The following is a 21,003-nucleotide window of genomic DNA, read 5'->3' on the forward strand; positions in this document are numbered from 1 at the left end:
GAATTGGCGGTAGCGTTGGTCTTCTCTCCGTCTCTCCCTCTTTTCACCCCATCCCTGCTCAATTTTCGTCCCGACCAATGCCGTCGGGCATTACCTGTATCTGCTGCCACCTCGGCCGGAAATTAAGGTCGTTCAACGAGCAAGAAAGAAGTCGACTTGCGGCCGCGACCGGAAAACCGTCAACTGTTCCGGACAACCGACGATTCTCGATCGTTAGTCCATCACGATATTTCTCTGCCACCCTTACGGTTTCCATCCCCTCGCGTCGAATATCGTGAATTTTGCACGAGGGGTCGCGTTTCGCTCGACTCGAATTTTAATCGGCTCCAACTTTAATGAGGCCGCCGCATAATTGGAAATAATAATTCGATTAATGCATAATCGAACCAGCAACCCCTACCCTCGATTCTAGACGGCTCTCGCCGGGGTTAATTTGCGTTAACGACGCGACAAATCGATGATTTTGTCGTTATTGTTGCTCCAAGCGTGTTCGGTTAATCGGGAAACGCAGACGTTAAGTGGCGTGGTTCTGTTATTGTTCGGAGCTGTTCAATCGAAAGACAGAATTTCCATTGTTTTTTAATACCATGAATTTCGTTTGCGGTTATCGATTGTCGGTATTACAAATTTAATTGAACTTGTAATTATTGCGTCGCGTGACACCAGGACCCTCTTTTACGGACCCTGTTTCCATATTCAACTCTCGCCTGCACAAGCACTCAAATTTAATGTCCCTATATTTCTAGATTCAGAAATTCTCTTATTTTTAAATTACACAGTGCTGCATTTCTAGACCCACAAACTTCTATGTCTTCAAATTCATGAGTCCTCAAATCTAGATTCTTAAATCGTGAAATTTTTGAGAGGAGCTATAATAGACTTTGGATGACAGAACATGACTTTTCACGTTGATGAAAAAAAGTGAACAAGAATTGAAAGTATTAAATGTAATTTTACGAACGATCTTAAAAGCAGAAGAGTCGCAGATTCCACGAAATATACGGTCGTTATGAACCGGACCAATTACCAGAGAACGACTTGGCAGAGGTGTTGGCGAGTCAATAAACGGCGTCTTTTCGCACGCTGGTAAGATACACCTACACACACCGAGAGAGAAGAGAGGGAAGAGTCGCGGAAACGGAAGAAAGCCATTCGTCGTGCAACAGGAAGCCGCGCTCTTGTACCGGGTGTCCAAGGATGAAAACAGCGACGTATCGCAACCGGTGGCATTTTGCGCGAGTCATAAACGCGAAACCGTATACGAGTTGGCTGCAGACGATGTAAACGCAACCCTCGTCTATCTTCTCGGTTCTCTTTCTCTCGTTCGCGAGGTCTCGTCGTAACGGCAACACAAGCATCGCGGCCTGGCACCAGCCGTTTTCACTGCCGCTTAAACGAGCCCCGGATGCTAATTGAAATATCGCGGCCACTAAAATTCTTGGCAAGTTTCCCTCTCTCGAGCTGACGAACGAGCGGAGAAACGACGCTCCGGAAAGAAGGACGAAGAGCTGGAGGGGGCGCGAGAAAGAGGTAGCAGGGGAGTTGTTTTAATTACCCGTCGCCCTGCCGAGTGCTAGTCATTAGACCACTAATTATAACGTACGGGAAAATGAGTCGCTATCCGCGAATGAGATGTACTCGGGTACGTCGTACTCTTCCCTTTCGTATGCACGCGTGTGAAGCTCCATTTGCCTTCGATTTTATAAATTGCCAATTTTCAAATCCACATTTTTATAATCTTCCGTCTTGAAAATCCCTTTTGCTTCACTTCTCTAATATGAATTTGCTAAACTATATTCCAAAAAAATCTCAAATCTTTAAATATCTTAAAAAGCTCTCCAAACTCAAATTCCCATATGAACAAATTCTGAAATTCCCACACTTGTACATTTTATTTGTCAACACTGAAACGCGAAAGTCCGAATAACTCTGAGAGCTGTACATATTTGTACATGTACATGTTTGTACATGTATGTGTATAAAGGTGACATCGAGAACGTAGAGAGGTAAGAAGAAGAGAGACAGTGCACGGTGCAAAGGTAATTGCGTTGCCAAGAAGTTTTCTCCGGTTGAAGAGGTAAGCAAGGAAATAATGAATGGCTTGGATGGTTTAGCAACGGAGAAAAGGGTGAAGGGACCAAGGAGAGAAATAGGGAAACGAACCGACGAGTTTCGGCGTTGCGAATCCTCATTGTTCCGGATTTCACACCGGCGAGATGAAAACCTTGCACAGAATGAATTTTTTCCTGGCGAGCCAAATTGGACCGCGAAGATTGCCAGTCCGTCCCGACCAACTTACGTGCTTCCTTTCTGCCGAAAGCGAAAGACGCTTTATTCCGCGCGAAAGCGTCCAGATTGCGAACGGATCTTCTTCGTAAAACGCTCCGACAAACGGCGTTCTTTTACGATAACGCAAACAATCTCGAGCCTGGTCGTTTAAACATCTGACATATATTTTCAAAGGGGAGTTTTGTGATTTCTATACAAACGGACTTTCTTATTTCTGTTGCTGAGATTACTTTAGGAATGTATAAAATTTGCTGCACTCATGGTTTAATCAAGGGAGTAGAGATTTTATGTACTGTTGTATGAAACATTTTTTGGACTGAAATTTTGTGGAGTCGTGATATGAAACATTTTTGTATGTATGTCGATATGAACAACATTGCAACTGTTTTCTGGTGAAGTTACAATGCTGTTTATGTTATACAAGGTGTCGCAACTAGTGTTTCGGAGAGGGGTTGCAGCTGATGTGATTTTTAACAACTTTTCTCTTTGGGTATCGGTGTTACTCTGTCTGATACATATGATGAAAACGATAAAATTAAGAATACAAGATGGAATTGTAGCTGGAAAGTACATGATCTCAATAGGCTGACGTGGTTCTAAACAACTTTTCCCTTTGCATGTTGATATTACTCTATTTGGTACATACGATGAAGAATAAAATAAGGCGGAAAGTAATCGTACCTGGAAAGTACATGATTTCAATAGGATGACGTGGTTCTAAACAATTTTTCCTTTTGCGTATATGCCCCTCTACTCGACACATGTGATGAAAACCATAAAATTAAAAATAAAACAAGACAAAGTAATTATACCTGAAAAGTCCTTGATCTCAATAGGCTGACGTGATTCTAAACATTTCCCTTTGCATGTCCCTCTATTCGACACATATGAAAACGATAAAATTAATAATAAAACAAGATGGAATTGTACCTGAAAAGTGTTTGATCTCAATAGAGCTAACCCAGTATTACAACATGAAATTTTATTCCGCTATTAAATAGTTCTCGGTCATAAAACGGCATTGAAGATGCAGTCGGTGGAATCGGCGTTTGAATACACGTTCAGGATCATCTTTTTCCCTCCAGATGATCTGGATTCCAGATGTTCCCGGTTGGAAAGGTAGGTATTAGATTATCGCGTGTATATCGGTCCCAGTGGTGGAAGGAATGGAAGTAGGTGGCGGAAGAGCATTCGGCTCACGTCACCGTTTTACAGGCAAAGAATTTTATCGGCGGCACTTTGTCGCTTTGCATTTTCATGCCGCGAATGTTGCCGTGTGCCTGCTTTTAGCGGTACCCGTCACAATACGCCCGGCTGCGTACACATGCACGAGCCACTCGACGAACGCCTATTTCGCCTGCTCGAACACACAGCGTCGACGTCGGCGTCGAGACGCGAGTCGAGAGTGCACCAGGCGAAGAGCAGCCACTTTGCTAAAGCTTCTTGCGGCTTTCGCGATATTACGAGCCACAGTATCCGCGTCTTCGCTTCTAAGTGTCACGACCCCGTGCTGGAGCGGAGAGAACGCGGGACGAAGAGAAGCGAGGGTAGATCGTGTCGCAGGATATCGCTATCGTCCACGAGATCGGCGACTCAAGGACTATTAAGCACTTCTTCAAGGATGAATTTTTGGGGGACTCCAAATTTGTGAAACATTCAATTTAGATATTCGATCATTCAGACATTTAAAAATTTGAAGATTTGAGAACTTAAAAGGTGGAGAATTTAGGAGTTTAACAATTTGTACACCTATCACTGCAGTACTATTACAATGTAGTCAAACTTCAGCTTTGCAAACCTAGAATAAAACCCATCCGGAACTATTGAAACCAAAATGAAGTTGAAGTCCATATTTTCTATATTCTCAGAAGATTGATCGAATTCGTGGAATCTGGTTGGAACTTTATCCAGCAGTTAAGTTCGTTATACATTGCTATATCGGAACGATATCTGTTAACGAAATAGAATATAGAAAGCAAAAAGAGTAACCGAATATTTATAGAATAACGCAAACAGAGAATGAAATGTAATTAAATAAGAAAGAAATCTGATAGCATCGAACTCAATAACCGATCGATTTGTATAATCTAGCCAGTCTGCTTCTTTTATCGTGTTATACAGCGAATATTTTTTTAACGTTGAAAGGCGTTCTATTATTGCTTTCAATAAACAGTTTACTCGTAACTAGCTTGTTCTTTACGACCTCCCACGCGTCGAAATTGCCAGTCATTACAGCCCACGGGAAAAGCACAGCGTGAATTATAAAGAGGATGTTTTATCGTTCCGAACGTTACCAACTGCGATATTTCAATAAAAACAGACACACCTTTATCCCGTGCGAGATCTTCTGCGAAATAACGAGTGGGGCCGATTTTAACTACGCTCGGAACGACCTAAATCTCAGGGAACAATATAACGTAAAATCAAGAGCACATCTGGCTTCCCTAGGGATTATACGCCAAGGGAACAGGAGTCTTACTGCGATTTCTGTTGCGATTTTTTATGGTGGATTTGGGAAGTTAGAATTTTGTGAACATTGGGGACTTGGGAATTTGGAGAATAGGAGAAGAGGAGAAATTTAGAAAATTAGGATTGTAGGAGTTGGAGTTGGAGATTTGGGGGATTTGGGAATTGGGAAATGTGGGATTTGGAGAAAGTGAGAATTCGGGAATGTGGGAATTAAGAGATGTGGAAATTGGGGAATGTAGGAATTGGGAAATGTAGGAATTGAGGAATGTTGGAATTGGGGAACGTGGGAATTGGGGGATGTTGCAATTGGGGGATGTTGGAATTGGGAAATGTGGGAATTGGGAATAGTGTGAATTGGGAAATGTAGGAATTGGGAAATGTGGGAATTGGGAAATGTGGGAATTGAGAAATGTGAAAATTAGGAAATGTGGGAATTGGGAAATGTGGGAATTGGGAACTGTGGGAATTGGGAAATGTGGGAATGGGGAAATGTGTGAATTGGGAAATGTGGGAATTGGGAAATGTAGGAATTGGGAAATGGGGGAATTGGGAAATGTGGGAATTGAGAAATGTGGAAATTAGGAAATGTGGGAATTGGGAAATGGGGGAATTAGGAAATGTGGGAATTGGGAAATGTGGGAATTGGGAACTGTGGGAATTGGGAAATGTGGGAATGGGGAAATGTGTGAATTGGGAAATGTGTGAATTGGGAAATGTGTGAATTGGGAATTGTGGGAATTGGGAAATATGGGAATTGGGAAATGTGGGAATTGGGAAATGTGGGAATTGGGAAATGTGGAAATTAGGAAATGTGGGAATTGGGAAATGTGGGAATTGGGAACTGTGGGAATTGGGAAATGTGGGAATGGGGAAATGTGGGAATTAGGAAATGTAGGAATTGGGAAATGTGGGAATTGGGAAATGTGGGAATTAGGAAATGTGGGAATTAGGAAATGTGGGAATTGGAGAATTTGGGAATTGAGAAATTTGGAAATTGGAGAATTTGAGAATTGGGAAATTTGGAACTTGGAGAATTTGAGAATTGAGAAATTTGGGAATTGGGAAATTTGAGGAATTTGAGAAATGATTTCAAAAAAATTTGACAAACTCAAATTTAAAAGACCGACAAATTTTCAAATTTGCACTCTGGTCTTCATCCAAAAGACTACCAGATTGCATCTGCGTGTAGAAAATTGCCAAATGCCGTTCCAAGTGGCAGCGTTCCAAAACCCGAAGAACAATTCAATTGTAATTTTCAAATTGGAATCTTCCGAGCATCAACGTCAATCTTCCAACCGAATAATTTAATTAAGCGCCGTTAAACTTTCCCTATTTTTAGTACCGGAAATTATAGTCATTACTATTCTAACAAATACCAATAAATTATCAATAAATGAAATCTTAATGGCAGAGAAAAAATTAGAACGAGTAAATTAATTTTCCGGACAGTCAGTTATAATCGTTCGTGAAAGTAAAATGGTAAATCCTGGATATTTATTCGAATGTTTAAACTTTTATTTTGGGACCGTAAATCTGTGGGTTTATGATCTTTTCAAGGAAATGGATACATTCGTTTATATAAAGCTTAAATGAAATATTCAGGAGCGAAATGAATTACCGTTGCTTTTAGTAAATTACTTTTAATACTCCGGTAAATGGCGGTCAATTTCTCATAAAACCGAATGCTATAATTTTATAATTTTATTGCCACAAAAAATGTAAGTGCACACTACCGAGTATAATACACTTATAGAAGCTATTTCTGTTACAAATTCTGAATAACAACTTATACATTCGTCATGACCCGTTCCATTGTCATTTTGAAAGCTTAAAAAATTTACACCCCAAAAAAACTAAAATTCAAAAGTTTCAAAGTATCAAAATATTCTTGTGTCTAAACATTAACAACGACTTTAAGTAAATGAATATTCCGCAAAAAAAGAACGAGCCAAACAAAAAAATATCCAGAATTAACTTAGCAGTCAGCCAGTATCTGAAGGTCCTATCTCCAAAAGAAAATCCGCGTTTCCCAAAGTCCGGTAACTAAAATTAGAGCGCGTTATTACGTCGAATGAAAAACGCGCGGCAGCTGGTTAAATACGTTTTACGCGGTCGGCGGGGCGTCAAGTTTTCTTGAACGTCGAACAAAGGGAAACGGCATAGTGGGTGGAATTGAAGGGGCGGCAACGTTCCAAACGTTGAACGATAATCACGAGGACCCGCCACGGCGAAGATACGAGACGCGGAGCACTTCCGAATGTTTAATTGAAGAGTCAGCAACAGCAAGAGCGGCGGCGATGGTGGTGGTGGGTCGGTTATAAGCACGGCCGGAAAGTTTGTCGGAACGGTGGCACGTTTAGCTCGATATGCTGCCGGGGAAGAGAGTTGGCAGGAGGCGGTAAAACGGCCCGTTACTCGCACTAACGAGTAAACCAGCAGTTGCTCGTCGGACTTTGCCAGTATTATGCTACACGAGCAAATAAACCGGCGTGTTCGGCTAACTCCCTGGTTTCTGGTAAGCCCCTATACACTGGCTGCACTCGCTGTAAAGCCCGGCTAACGTCCGCGTGATTGCAATATTCCGCGGCTTGTGGAGTGCGCGCCGGATGTACGAGCGTGTTCCACCAGCTTGTGTGTATCCGCGTCCGTGTATATCTACGGAACAGCATCTCTCTCTGTCGGTGTTTGTGCCGCTTCTCTAAGGCACCGACGCGCGAGATGCACCGAAAACTCATTGTCCGTTACATTCGTCCACCGTGGCGAAAGTTAAATTTAATCGAGTTGTTGCAACGCGAAGTTTCCAACAACGCACACACACACCTCGTGGTCGACGATTCTGGGAAAGAATAACGTAGACACGTGGTCGCGGCGACACGCTCCGTCGACAATGCTGCCCGACCAGGGAATAGTTAAATCGGGCTTTTGGTTTCAAGCAAATACCTACGTTTGCATAGAATGCCGCTTCAATTGGTCAGGTAGACGCACCAATGTTATGCAATAATATATTAGATGCAATTTGCGGTTAGCTACGTTCACGAGTTACCTGCTGAATTTGATGAATGTGTCGCTATTAACACATGTCGTATTACAACCGTAATCAGATACTTTCAACTGCGAAAAAGATCATAGAAAGGTTAATAATAGACTTTAACATCTACTAGCTGACTTAAACCATGAATATCGTTCAAAGAAAAGTAAGAAGCAACTGTAGTCTTAGACACCTAAAGACATCTGGAACCTAAAGTCACCTGAAGCCTAAAGACACCTAAAGTATTTTTTAATCAAATCTGTGCTTTGTTTAAACATGAACACCACTTGAGATTTGTAAGAGAAAATTGCAATGAACACCAACAAAAGTGGTCAAACACCCCATTTCAAAAGAATTATCAAAAATTATCAAAAAGCCATACCATACTTAAACAAACTTCCATCATTCAACTGTATGAAGTTTCCTATTATCTCAAGTCAAGTTAGATTTTATTAAATAAATGTATTCAGTTAGGTTAAATGTAGAGGAGGCTAGAGGAAAGTCATAATGGAATTGTTTCCCATCGTAGCAAATAGTGGAACGCAAACGTGAACGTTGAAAATTTTCATGCGATCCAGCGCACACTGATTTTGTCGCGTTTCTATCGAGGATTTTTGCAGGGAAATTTTAAATTGGACAGGGAACGATAAAGCGGATAGGAACGAGAACGTTGCACGGATCACACGAGAATTGTGCAACGTGTTTACGGTAAAACGTGGATACGAGATCCGCTGAAAACTCATCCGCCATTGTGCTCGTCAGCTACACCGAAAGTTACGTTTAATCAATTTAGCTTTCTGTAACCGATGCTCGTTCTGTTGTGAACTTTGCTGCCGACACAATGCGTTCGCGTTGCGACCAGGATAAATGAATTGCGCTTTCGTACGAATTTCGGAACTTTGTGTCTTTGCAGAATAGGAACCATCGGTATTATTAATTGGAGGTCGGGTTAAACTTGAAATCTGGACTAAGGTCTTCATGCTACGAAAAGCATACCTCATGGTTCAAGGTTTAGAAATTTCCAAAGTTGCGAATTTTCTGATTGTAACATTTTTGACTTCCAATAGCTCTGAATTAAAAAATTGAAAAATCCACAATTCCCAAATATTTCCAAACGTCGGAAAGCTATTACGAACAAAGAATACAAAAACTGTCCCAGAAAGCCCGTAATTGGATAGTGACTTAATGAAATACACTTCAAAAAACAAATACAAGCCTGATGTAATTAACTGAAATTTCTTAGAAACACCCTGCCACTTCATTACGAACGCCAGCAATTTCAAACGTTTACTCTCCCGGTAAAATATTGAAATTTCAAGTTCGGTAAGTACAAGTTTTGCTCCGTTAGATTGTTTGGAATGTTGTTAATGACATGAAATAAGTTTTGTATACTCCGTACACATAGTGGGCCGGTAATTTCCGCGATTTCAACCTGACTGAAAACGTCTAGTTAAGGTAAAAACCAATTTACCTAACGTCCACGTAAAATATCTGCGTTATCAAAGATCCAAACAATGCCGTTTCGGTTGTGCACGATACTCATTACTCATCGTGCTGATTCGACGGAAAGTGAGTTTAATCGGTTCGCTAATCAGTTTTATTTTTAGTTCGCGTCGTACAAAGAAATAATAACCGGTCGCATCGCTGAGCAAGATGATTAATGCATTATCTATTATCTGGCTCGTTGTGCGGTCAACGAGGACCGATGAAAAGTTGCTGCATGATTAATGTGCCGAGAAATTGGGAACAAAAGAAACGGGATAAAAAAAAAAGATCAACGATGAAAATATCAAGCGCGGTAAGCGCTCGAATTTCCCTTCACGATTTCTCTGATCACCGCGCAGTTTCATTAACCTCGATTAAAATTAATCGATCCGAACACTCAGGAAGTCGATACTGAAACAACAGGATACGAAACGCAAACGGGGAACAATCATTCCCACAATTACTTTGCACGCGAAAGCGTTACTCGCTTGGTAATTCACTTTTTTCACTGTGCTCAGGGAAACCTTGCTATCGCTGCGTATCGAAATGGCCATCAGACCTTCTTCATTATTTCGGATCTTAAGTGAACTATTCGTGATTTTCAATCTCAAGAAATTTTGTAGGTAGGAATTTATAAATTTGGAGGTTCGAGAGTATCGTGGAGATCCACATTTCTGAACTCGAGTAATATTAATTAAATGTTTAAAGTAATTAACACTTAAGAAAATATGGTGGAGGGTTGATCGAAATGGGAGTAAAAAAGACGGGGTAGAAAACAGTCGTTTCGGGTAGACCGTCAGGCGTGACGAATATACACGGTCACGATTTATGGGTAGAATTGCGAATGGGGCTAGGATGCAGATAGCGTGGCGGCTAGTCGCGCCGAAAATTGCTCGTATAAATATTAGAGCTCGCCATTGTCATTCGGTTAATTTTCCGCGGTGTTGGTTGTACCGTGTCAGAAAGGGGTGGGCGTTGGTGGCTGATGCCGCAGGGGAACGAGGGTGAAACGGAGGGAAAAACACAGATATTCCTGGTCCTCGATGGAATTTTATGCGTTTCGTGCGTTCGATGCCGCGCACACGTGGTCCAACTGCATTTTCGTCGCACCCACACCCTCTGGTTTACCTTTACGCATCACCACCACCGGGCAATACCATCGAAATACCTACGGGTACGCGAACGAACGAACGAACAAAAAAAAATATATAGCACGAGCAACGTCGACTCGGTCGCGAAATAATGCTGGCTGCTGGTAAACGAGTTATCGGGACAAAAGTTACAACTGCTAGGAACGCGGTTCGTGCAGCGACAATGAATCGAGTTGGCAGTCGACGACGAGAGTTCCGGGTCGAAATAATTGCTGGTCCCGCACGATTCAAGCATTATACCACGCTCCGCCGTAACTCTGAATTTTACGCAAAATTATATAATTCGGAGTTTTTCGTACGCGTTCGTAAATTCTCCAATATCCCGATTTCTAAATTCAACAATTTTCAACGTCGCTAATTTTCATGCTTCAATATTTACAAATTTTCAAACTAGCTCCCTAAATCTCTAGGTTTCTAAATTTCTAAATATACATTTCCAAAGACTCAAATGTCAAAATCTCCAGTTGCTTCAACTCCCAACTACCAAACTCCTCAAATATTAATACCTCAGTCCGGCAAACTGAGACTAGCAGTCGCAGCAGAGGAGCTAATTATTCGGCGAAATAGATAAAAAACAAAAAAAAATATTGAAAGATCGATGACCGATGACGCGAGCGGGTCGAGAACAGTCTGAGAGGTTAAGCTTTGAAGACAGAAGGGTAATCGACAACGTCGAGAGGAGGACCGGCCATTATGTGTGAATGTTGGAGGGTAAATAGGCTGCAATCAATTCAGGGGTTCATCGTGGCTGCTCGACGAAGAGGGATGACTTGGAGTGGTCGCTGCGCAGAGAATGCTCGTGCGTGTCTCTGTCTCTCTATATCTCCCCCCTGTTCGTGTGTCTTTGTATATACATCTGAATCAGAGGGATTCGATGAACAAGCGGGATATCGAACGTACGTATAACAGAGACAGAGGTAGGAGAGTGTTCATTGTTACCTATGCAGTAGCTACGAGCTATTGGCATCAGTCAGCGACATCGACGCGTTCTGCGCTATTGTCGCTGCCAAACGGAAGAGAAGGAGAGCAGAAGAGGTACGAGACGTGAAGTGGGCTTGCTACGGAGATCGAGGAACGAGACGACGAACGAGAAAGAGACGACCAACGAGAATAAGTGGCACTCGAGTATACGGCCGAGGCTGGGAGGAGAGGGACTCTGACAGACGGCGAAAGATCGGGATGTTTGGATGTTTGAACGTCAGAGTGCTGCCTCAGCACTCGAGCTTTCCACCTCGTTCTCGAGTGCTCGATCCCCCTCGTTGCACTTCGATACAACGGGTGTCCATCCTTTTCCAATTTCATACTTCTACATTTATCCGCTTCGCGAATTTCGCGGTTTCTCGGATCTTAGAATTATGCATTTATGACTTAAAGAGCTTCACACATCCTCGATCGAAACCACCGTAGAACGTCCGGAATGAAATTCTCGAACCCATCGAATCTCCGTCTACTCTCGGTTGCTGATTACAGTAGATCAATTATTTACGAGAAATTATGTAGACTGCAATTCATTATGAGAATCCCGATTACGATAACACGATTTTCTAGTCGGAGAGCTCTATTCGGAAGCAGCAATCTGCCGGCAACAAGCCCCTAGTTTCCTCTAATACCCTCGCTGGCGCATCCCTCTTAATAGCCGAGGCAAGCTCCGCCGTTGTTATTGACTGCTACCACCAGCTTGGCGGGTAACGCGCAGAACGCTTGGTTTCCTGGTCGTCTAATATCCCGAGTGGCGCTAATTTGCCCGGCGTAACCTACTGACACGCTGATCGATCATCTCGCTGCGAATATCCTAGCCAGCTACGGCCGCCAGAACGTTTCTCCGGGGGGAAGAGAGCCTACGAAAGACGGAGATAGAGCCAACGAGGGAGAGATTGCGAGTCGTGCGAGCTAGGGACATGGAGATGGGTAATTAGGTACTCGAGGGTAATCGGGGTTCTCGAGTAACCGCCTACGCCGGTGATCTCGACGACGATGAGCAGATTGCCTGTTTCAGCGCCTGTTAACTTGCTTCGTCGAGAATCAGATACCGCCACCGACGTATATGTACGAATTAGAGGACCTCGCAGCAACTGCACCGCCATTTTTCACTTTCTTCGTTGCGAACACTTTGTGCAAGCTTTCGAAAAATTGTTGCAATTGCTGGACATGACGGTCTTCATCCAAACTTTTCTCACACAAGACTAGATGAGAACACTTACAAAAATGGACGTATATACCGATTTTCAAAGAGAAATTTTACAAGATTTTATGAGAAAATTTTGTTCTCAATAATTTTAATACAAAAGCTGGATAATTTAATACAAATGCTCTACTGGATAAATAAATGAAGAATGTCGAAACTAACATAAATTATATAATTTTAAAAGAACTATGGTTCAACTACTCGTTTTGCAAAACTGTCTTTAACAAATGAAATCTTATACTAGCAGGAGAATAGTGAAAAGTTTGAAAGATATCGAAGGGAAACATACTCGTGGGCCGATGATTGATGCACGCCCAGCGTGGAGCATCCTTTTTATCGTTCGGTAATATCGATGTATCCGAGCCGTGCGCGATTACTCATGGTTGTGCACGAAAGAACGACCTGTCGTTGTCGATCGGTCGGGTATTCGCTCTTCTTTATCTTACAGTTCGGACAAGATCGAGTATAATGTACTACGGTGTCCGATATCCGGGGTTAGGTGTATCACTATTTCCTCGAGCTTATTCTTCTTGCTATCGTCTTATCGGCTCTCGTTTCCTTGTCCGACCTAATCACGTTGCGGCATCGAATTCACACCGTGGAATTTATACGCGGAATCTGCGCTGTTATAACTTGTTGACAGCCAGATAAGTCACGTACGTGTTGGATAAGGATGTTCAAATCGTATCTACAGGTTTATTGACATGGCTCTATGATTGGCAAGTGATGTATTCTTGAACAATGCACGAATTCCTAGCTTTCCAAATTTGTGGACCAAATGTCTAAATTAGCTTAGGTCTCCAAACCTGAAAATTTCCAACCACCTACGTCCTCAAATTTCCTATCACCCATATTTATAGTCCTAAATCTGCACGTTTGTGTCTCTCAATGGTCCCAAACTTTCGGATCTATTTTCCTTTGATTGGCATATTTCCCTTAGGGAAGGCAGATTTAGCCGTGACCATAGAGAAGCCCGTAGGTGTAGGGGTTACACGTAGGTGCAGAGAGCATGGAAATCATAGGTGGAAGAATAGAGGGGTAGGAGAAGGAAAGGGCGAGTCTGGTCGATTCGCGATTCTAGCCACAGACGCGAGTTTCAGAGAGCGTGTCTTCGTCGGTGTACGCGTCTGGTTTCCGTTTGTGTGCGTGTACAGTGGTCACTCTCTGGTCGAGGCGATGCCGAGCCAGCAGAGACCGCTAAGCCCACCTGATACGTTCAACCCTCTTGTTCGCCATCCCTTCGTGTCTCTCGTTCTCTCTGTCCGGCTCTCCTCGTCTCGCGCAAGCCAACGCAGACACAGGAGCACACCTATTATATACACACTGACCCTTTCCTTTGCATCGTGGGGCAGCCCGCTTTCGAACCGCAAGCCGCAACGGGCTACTGCCTTGATTAAACGCGCCATAGACCGCCATTATCGCTGATTGCGCTAAACATTAACGGCACAGCCGCCGAAGCTGACCTTCTCTCTGTTCCTCGAAAGCGTGGATGCGAGCAAGAGGGAAAGATTCGACAACCGGCGTGCTCTCTATCCTCTCGATTTCGAGTCAGGCTTGTAGTATTCTGTAGCCGGCCGCGATTATTGGGCCGGCATGTTAGAGTACCGTTAACTGCAGAATAGCTACAACGACGGGATTTCGACTGTTCTCCAGTTTCGATGAGATTCCCCGCAGGCCTGTTGGTCAGACTGTTTAACGGTGCGCTAAATGTTTCAGAGTGATCGAATGCATTGTGCCAATCAGTATTCTCGTTTTGTCCTTATTATTATCATCTTCGTTACGAATGCTGGAACATGCTTTTGCAGTTTGAAAAATTCCGAAACTTCGGTATTGTCACGTTCGGAAAAGAAAAGTACGAAAATCGAATTTCGCAAAGTAACAAAGAAAGAGAAGAAAGAGAAGAGAAGGAAGAAGAATTGTTTCATCACAGAAACCGCAATTGTGTGTCCGCAAGAGCGAAACATTTCTTTTTTTGTTGTTTGTCGAAACGTTGCTCGGGAAAAGAAAAAGAGAACGGTCTCGTAACCGCTACCATTACCCGGGCCAAGCTTTTGTACGGGCCATTGTTCGAGACTGCAGAAAACAAGCAATGCCAGCCCCCTGGAGCGCAGAACTCGTTTCTGTCTTAGCCCGGTGTAAATACGACCGCGGTAATTAACGCGGAGGTGGTGAAAACGCGACGGAATGATATCCGATGTGGCGGGCAAATTAGTGTCACGGCACCGAGCAGGAACACCCTTTTCTGGCTGTTCTCGTTAAGGCACACCCTCCTTTCCTCTCCATCTTTCCTTGCTCTAGCTCTCCCTTTCTTTCTCGACCTCACTCTCGCTATCATCCTCCTTTTCACCCTGTATCCTCGTCCCGTTGATGATTCTCTCTAGCGTGCACCAGCGCGCCCGAGTCGCCCCGCCCCGGGCGTATTCACCACGACAACCATGTCGCAGAGACACGACGAGAATTCGCATTGTGAACGGCGACTTTACGAGCCGCTGGCACACCCACCGAAACACCAAGGAATTATCGTTGTCAGCGGACCCTCGTAATTCCGGGATGAACACTGAGGAAAACAAGACCTTCGTGCCTGGCTGATAACAGCTACAATTAACTTGCCGCTGATTATGCGACGGAAAATCAACAGGGATAGCTTTCGTCTTCCCGTTAACTACGATCGAACGTTTCAACTGTGTTTGCATGCCCCTCCCTATCGATAACTACGACGAATTTCACGTAGCACTACAGTTTCTCGATGACAGATATTTCGCTCCTTTCTTAACGATAATTTAGGATGAGTTAAGAATTTCAATAGAGATACTTCTACAGCTTTGTAAGTTTATGGATATTAAAATCAAGAGATTTGGGAACATTGGAAATTAGAAATATAAAAATTTGTGAGATGACGGAAATATAAAAGTTTGCGTATGAGTAATTCAAAGAAAGCATACGTATGAACCCGAGTATACCCTTTTCAATCCAGCCACGAGATTTCAGCGATCCATCGCGTTGAAAACCGACAGAGACCCTATAATCTTCGTGTTTCCATCATTTTTCGCTTAGAGTTCGTTAACGTCGGCCGCGTTTAACTAACGCCGGGCTCAGTTGTTCTCGAGCAGTTAATCCGATCGTAGATTAAACCGTGAACGACTGTTACCCGATGAAACTACGAACTTTAAACCGCGAGGATCTCGTGCGGTCCAAGTCTTTCTACGAGCGAATGAAATTAATTTTCATCGGAGAATCGAGCTTAACGATCGATCCACGACTCGACCGTTTTACATTTTAATCGTTTCAGGTTATCCGACGGGAAAATGAGTTACACGGGCGAAAGAAGCGAGAGCAAAAAGTCCTCGTCGACGGAGGAAAGGGTGAAAAAAAAAGAAGGAGTGAAAAAGAAAACGGGAGTGGAGAAACGTAGAGGGAGGGTGACCTCTTAACGACACCCAGGGTACAGGAAGGGTGTTCTTCTCGTTCTACCCTCTCGTTGATAGCCGACATAACGCTAACACCCTGGCATCGATAAAAGTGCGAAACGTCGCGCATAAAGCCGACGAAGGAGGGTCTAGGGACTGGCTGGCAGCCGGTGCAAGTACATAAATACGCCCACGCAAGGGTGTCTGAAAGTACGGGACCCGCCAGGGGGTCCTGTGGGATTAATTAAATGTAAATACCGGCGGCTTAGGCGCAGCTTATCGTTCATGATTTAGAATACGAGCTCGGCTAGCCCATAAAAACGTATTCCCGACGACGTGGCAACAAATTGCCGTGGTTGCTTCGTGACTGCTCGATCGATACCGAGTTTTTCCTCGGAATTCTCGAAAAGAAATTCTGTACTCGCCTCGGTAAAACGGATGCACAAACGTGGAACGAAACGAAAGAAATACACTGGGAATCCGGTTCCTTTTTCCTGGAAAACCACCCGCTACCGTCGTGCATCTGCGTAACAGTTTTATTATACCTTCGTTCGACGGAGCTCTGTGTTTTCCATTCGAGATGACGGCGAACGCGAAACGAGAATCGCGCGAACGATGGAGGAGGTCAGACTGCCGAGGATGATGTTAGCTGAGCTGCTGTTAGAAAAAGAGAAACGCCAGTGGCGTAGCTAGGATTTTTATTTGGAGTACGCTTTTCTGCATTTACTAAGGGCTGAGAAGATAAGGGGTAAACTGAGATCTTGCGAACTTGAAGATAAATTCAAATGGAGATATTTGCACAGTTACAAAAATAGAAACACGGAAATTTCGAAGTTCGAAAATTGGAATGCTTGTGAATCAGAAAATTTGGAAGTTGAAACGAAGATTAACAAATTTAGAAATTTGCAAACCTAGAGTTTCTAAGTTTGGAAAATTAGGAAGTTAGAGATTTAAAACTCTAAAAGTTTCGAAATTTCGACATCCATTCCATATTTTGGTTGGAGCAGAATCACCACGGTCCGTATCTAGTTACGCCAATGGGAACGTCGACTCGTAAAAGCGACTACGACTGATAAAAGCTATCCACGAAGTTGCCAACAACGTCAGGGTATGTAGCTCGTTGGACGTAACCGCGGGAGTATCAGTGCGGTACTTAAATCCTTGAGAACAGCTCGCCGCTGGGCCGAAGGGAACGCCTTTACACTGCCTCCGGTTAACGACTGTTCCTCGAGGGGTGGGTTTTAGTGCGCGAAATTTTAAGTGGCCGTTCGGTGGCTCGAGAATTAAGCGGCTCTCGTCGTGTGTCTATGCCGGGACCAAACGGTGCTACGAGAACTTCCTGGATCTTAAGGGTGGCGTAAAAGCGAAACAGCTACCGATAAAAATTCATAGCACTCGTCGCGTTACCTCTATCCTCTTCTTGATCAAGAATATCGCGCGTGTTAATGACCTCGACCGGGGTAAAGTTAGAGCCTGTTGACGCGTCGAATCGTTCGTGATAAATCTTTCGAATACATTAGCCGCTCGGAAAGGTGTTAACCGGTTAATTATTCTTGATTACGGTCTGTCCGCGCGCGAGCGTTTGATAAGAACCCGTGAATATGCAATAAGGTACAAGACTGCACTTTTTCATTTGGTAAACTCGAGGAATACACGTGATTTGTTATAAAAGTAACGAGACTGCTTACTTTATTACTTCGATTGGTAGCTTCGATAAAAGACTTGCGTATTACCATGATTTATGGACCATATTAGACCTTAACTATCGAGGTCAATTTTTTGTGCCATAATAAATGGAGTCTTGGAGACTGCCATGGTGATCAGACTTTTATTTGCAGTCTTAACAGGCTTCGATAAGATGAGGTTTATAAATGAGATTAATTGAACTTTCAACTCGAGTCATGTAGTTAAAGGTTAAACCTAGACAAGCTGGTACATAACGAGCCTAATACTAATCCTTTGCATCGTGCAAAGTCGATGTCTACGTAAAATAAATGTATTCTTAATGATCCGTTAGCTGCACGATACATGGCATACACGTATGCAATTACAGCAACAAGCCCAGAATGATTTTCATGATACGTAAATAACATCCACTTATTTTAACGATCTGACCGATCCGATAAGCTCGAAAAATTCGCGATACATTTTGGGTAAGTGTCTTGAAGCTGAGAACAGCGCAGCGGAAAGAATCCTTTCCGTTTGGCTCGAAAACAGAATTGATAATGGCATCCTATTCAAGGATGCAGGGGGTTGCGGTACAGAAAGAGAGGGAAGAAAGTCGACTCAATTCGTGCGGTATTTCCAAGCAGGCAAACCCGAGCTGCTCCGGATAAAACCTTCCTCTTCGGTCGCGTCGTCTCCGAGTAACATCCTTCCTATCTCGCGAGCAGAAAAAGAGGACGAAGAACACGCGAGGGGTGGGAGCGGCGGTGGTACACGTACGAGAGCGGGTAAGGGAGAAAAATAGAGAAAAGGGATCGAAGCCGGTGCCGGTTGAAAGGACTTATCGTGTTGAGAGATCGCGACCATGGAGGGACGTGCATTGGGTACATGGAACCCCATCGGTATTGCAGATCCCTGCGCTGAAAGAGGCGGAGGTATACCGGGGGCGCTGTATACAGGGTGTTCTATATTAACACACCATAGATAAAATAAAAAATAAATCAACTTTTTTTAGAGAAAAAAAAAATGATCTTGCGATACATCATGTGTTACATATGTACTTCTATAATGGTTTCAAACTTTTTGAAGACATTAAATACTCTTTAAATAAAATCATAATATTTCTGCATACACCGTTTGATATATCTGTTGATTCTCTACAAAAAATTATGAAGATACTCGCACCGAAAAATAATTATTTCAAAAAACATTTTAAACTAATCGTAAACCTGTTAACTAAAGAAAGATTGAAGTTCTGACATCTTTTAAATTAATCATCCATCCACCGAAGTACTCTACTATTTTTAAACATGTATCGAACGAAGTATACAAAGTTTAGTACTGTTTAAAAAAGTAGAAATAGTTTAAAAATCTTTCAAAATGATGCTCTGTTTGATACAATTAAATTTTTCATAATAAAATTCAGTAGCATTGTACGTTCATATGACACACCCTGTAGGTACGCTATAAAGGTATGTGCTCGCGATCGAGCCAACGGGACGGAGAAAAAGGATGTAGACGTACGTAGCGGGTAGATATTTCTGTGTATATTTTATCGTGCACATATTGCTAGTCGTTCTTCGCGGCTGTGCCAAGCCACACAACGCACACATACGTTAACTGACGGCGGTACGTGTGTTACGGGACTAGTGTGTCCTCCGGGCAACGGGGAAACAGAGAAGGAAGATACATGGGATCGAAGTTACACGTACGCTGACTGAAGCGGAAAACGAGGGAAGAAGAAAGAAGACACCAGGGGGTTGCTCGATGGCGAGAAAAAGAGAGTATCAGGCACGTACGTTGGAAAAGAGAGGGTACAAGAGGGGAATCGTGCTGCACCGATGTACACTCGGGCAAAATTGTAAGAAATAAAAGATAAAACTAAAATCTCAAAATTATAGTGTATTATATATTTTCCGTAGGTTATAGACAGTGGTTTTTATTTTGGGAACATTTTATATATCTTCATTGATATTACTGATAAATTGTCACGGTGAAGAAAGTGTCATTAGGACCCTGATCGAATAAAGAACTATTATTCCACCAAATTTCCCAATTCCCACATTTCCTAATTCCCACATTTCTCAATTCCCACATTTCTCAATTCCCACATTTCCCAATTCCCACATTCCCCAATTCCCATATTTCCTAATTTCCACATTTCCCAATTCCCACATTTCCCAATTCCCACATTTCCCAATTCCCACATTTCCCAATTCCCACATTTCCCAATTCCCACATTTCCCAATTCCCACATTTCCCAATTCCCACATTTCCCAATTCCCACAATTCCCAATTCACACATTTCCCCATTTCCACATTTCCCAATTCCCACAGTTCCCAATTCCTACATTTCCCAATTCCCACATTTCCCAATTCCCACATTTCCCAATTCCCACAATTTCCAATTCACACATTTCCCCATTCCCACATTTCCCAATTCCCACAGTTCCCAATTCCTACATTTCCCAATTCCCACATTTCCCAATTCCCACATTTCCCAATTCCCACATTTCCCAATTCCCACATTCCCCGATTCCAACATTCCCCAATTCCCACATTTTCCAATTCCCACATTCCCCAATTCCCACGTTTCCCAATTCTCACGTTTCCCAATTCCCATGTTTTCCAATTCCCACATTTCCCAATTCCCAAATTCCCCAATTCCCAAATTCCCCAATTCCCAAATCCCCCAATTTCCAAATCCCCCATTTCCCAAATCCCGTTAATGAACTATTATGACCTAATAATTTCATCTTTGAGTCGTATTGTGGGATTTAAATAAAAATTTCTCTCCTTCAAGGAGAGAAATCGTTTATGTAACAAATCAGAGTTTTGAATTTGATCTTTACCGAGTCTATCCCAAATCACAGTAAAAAGACGTAGAGTGGTCGGTGCACGAGCTAGCCCTGCACAACAGAGGGCAACATGTGTGCGTGGAGAGGTCGACGCGGTGGTATAGAGAGCTCGATTTTTCCGATAGCGAATTTTGCTCTTCGTTTTTCCACCAACCTCTTTCTCTCCCTTACTTTTTCCCTCCCTCTCATCGGCAATTCACCCTACCCCGTCAGTACCGGCGACGTGCACCACGTTTTCCCTGGCGTACCATTCGTTCCTCCACCCGTTCCTCTTTCTCTTCTTCTCCCTCTCTCTGTCGACCTCCACCCTGCCATTCTCTTTTTTCTCTCTTTCTCTCAATCTCCATCTGGTTCTCCACCTCTGGGCGAGTAGCACAGAGCACGGGCGACCAAACCAGTGGCGTTGCAGACACAATAAAAAGCGGAAAAAGCGATGGTCAACGTACACGCGGACGAATCTGCGCGA

The 21,003-nt window shown here is 43.2% G+C and overlaps 1 protein-coding gene across 6 annotated transcripts in view; it reads right to left on the minus strand.

The window, feature by feature from the left end:
- Nucleotides 1–21,003, minus strand: part of LOC100875385 (protein groucho) — a 123,271-nt gene that overhangs the window by 40,536 nt on the left and 61,732 nt on the right. The window lies entirely within an intron of this gene.

Source organism: Megachile rotundata, chromosome 5 (genome assembly GCF_050947335.1).
Source record: "Megachile rotundata isolate GNS110a chromosome 5, iyMegRotu1, whole genome shotgun sequence".
NCBI classification, from domain to species: Eukaryota; Metazoa; Arthropoda; class Insecta; order Hymenoptera; family Megachilidae; genus Megachile; species Megachile rotundata.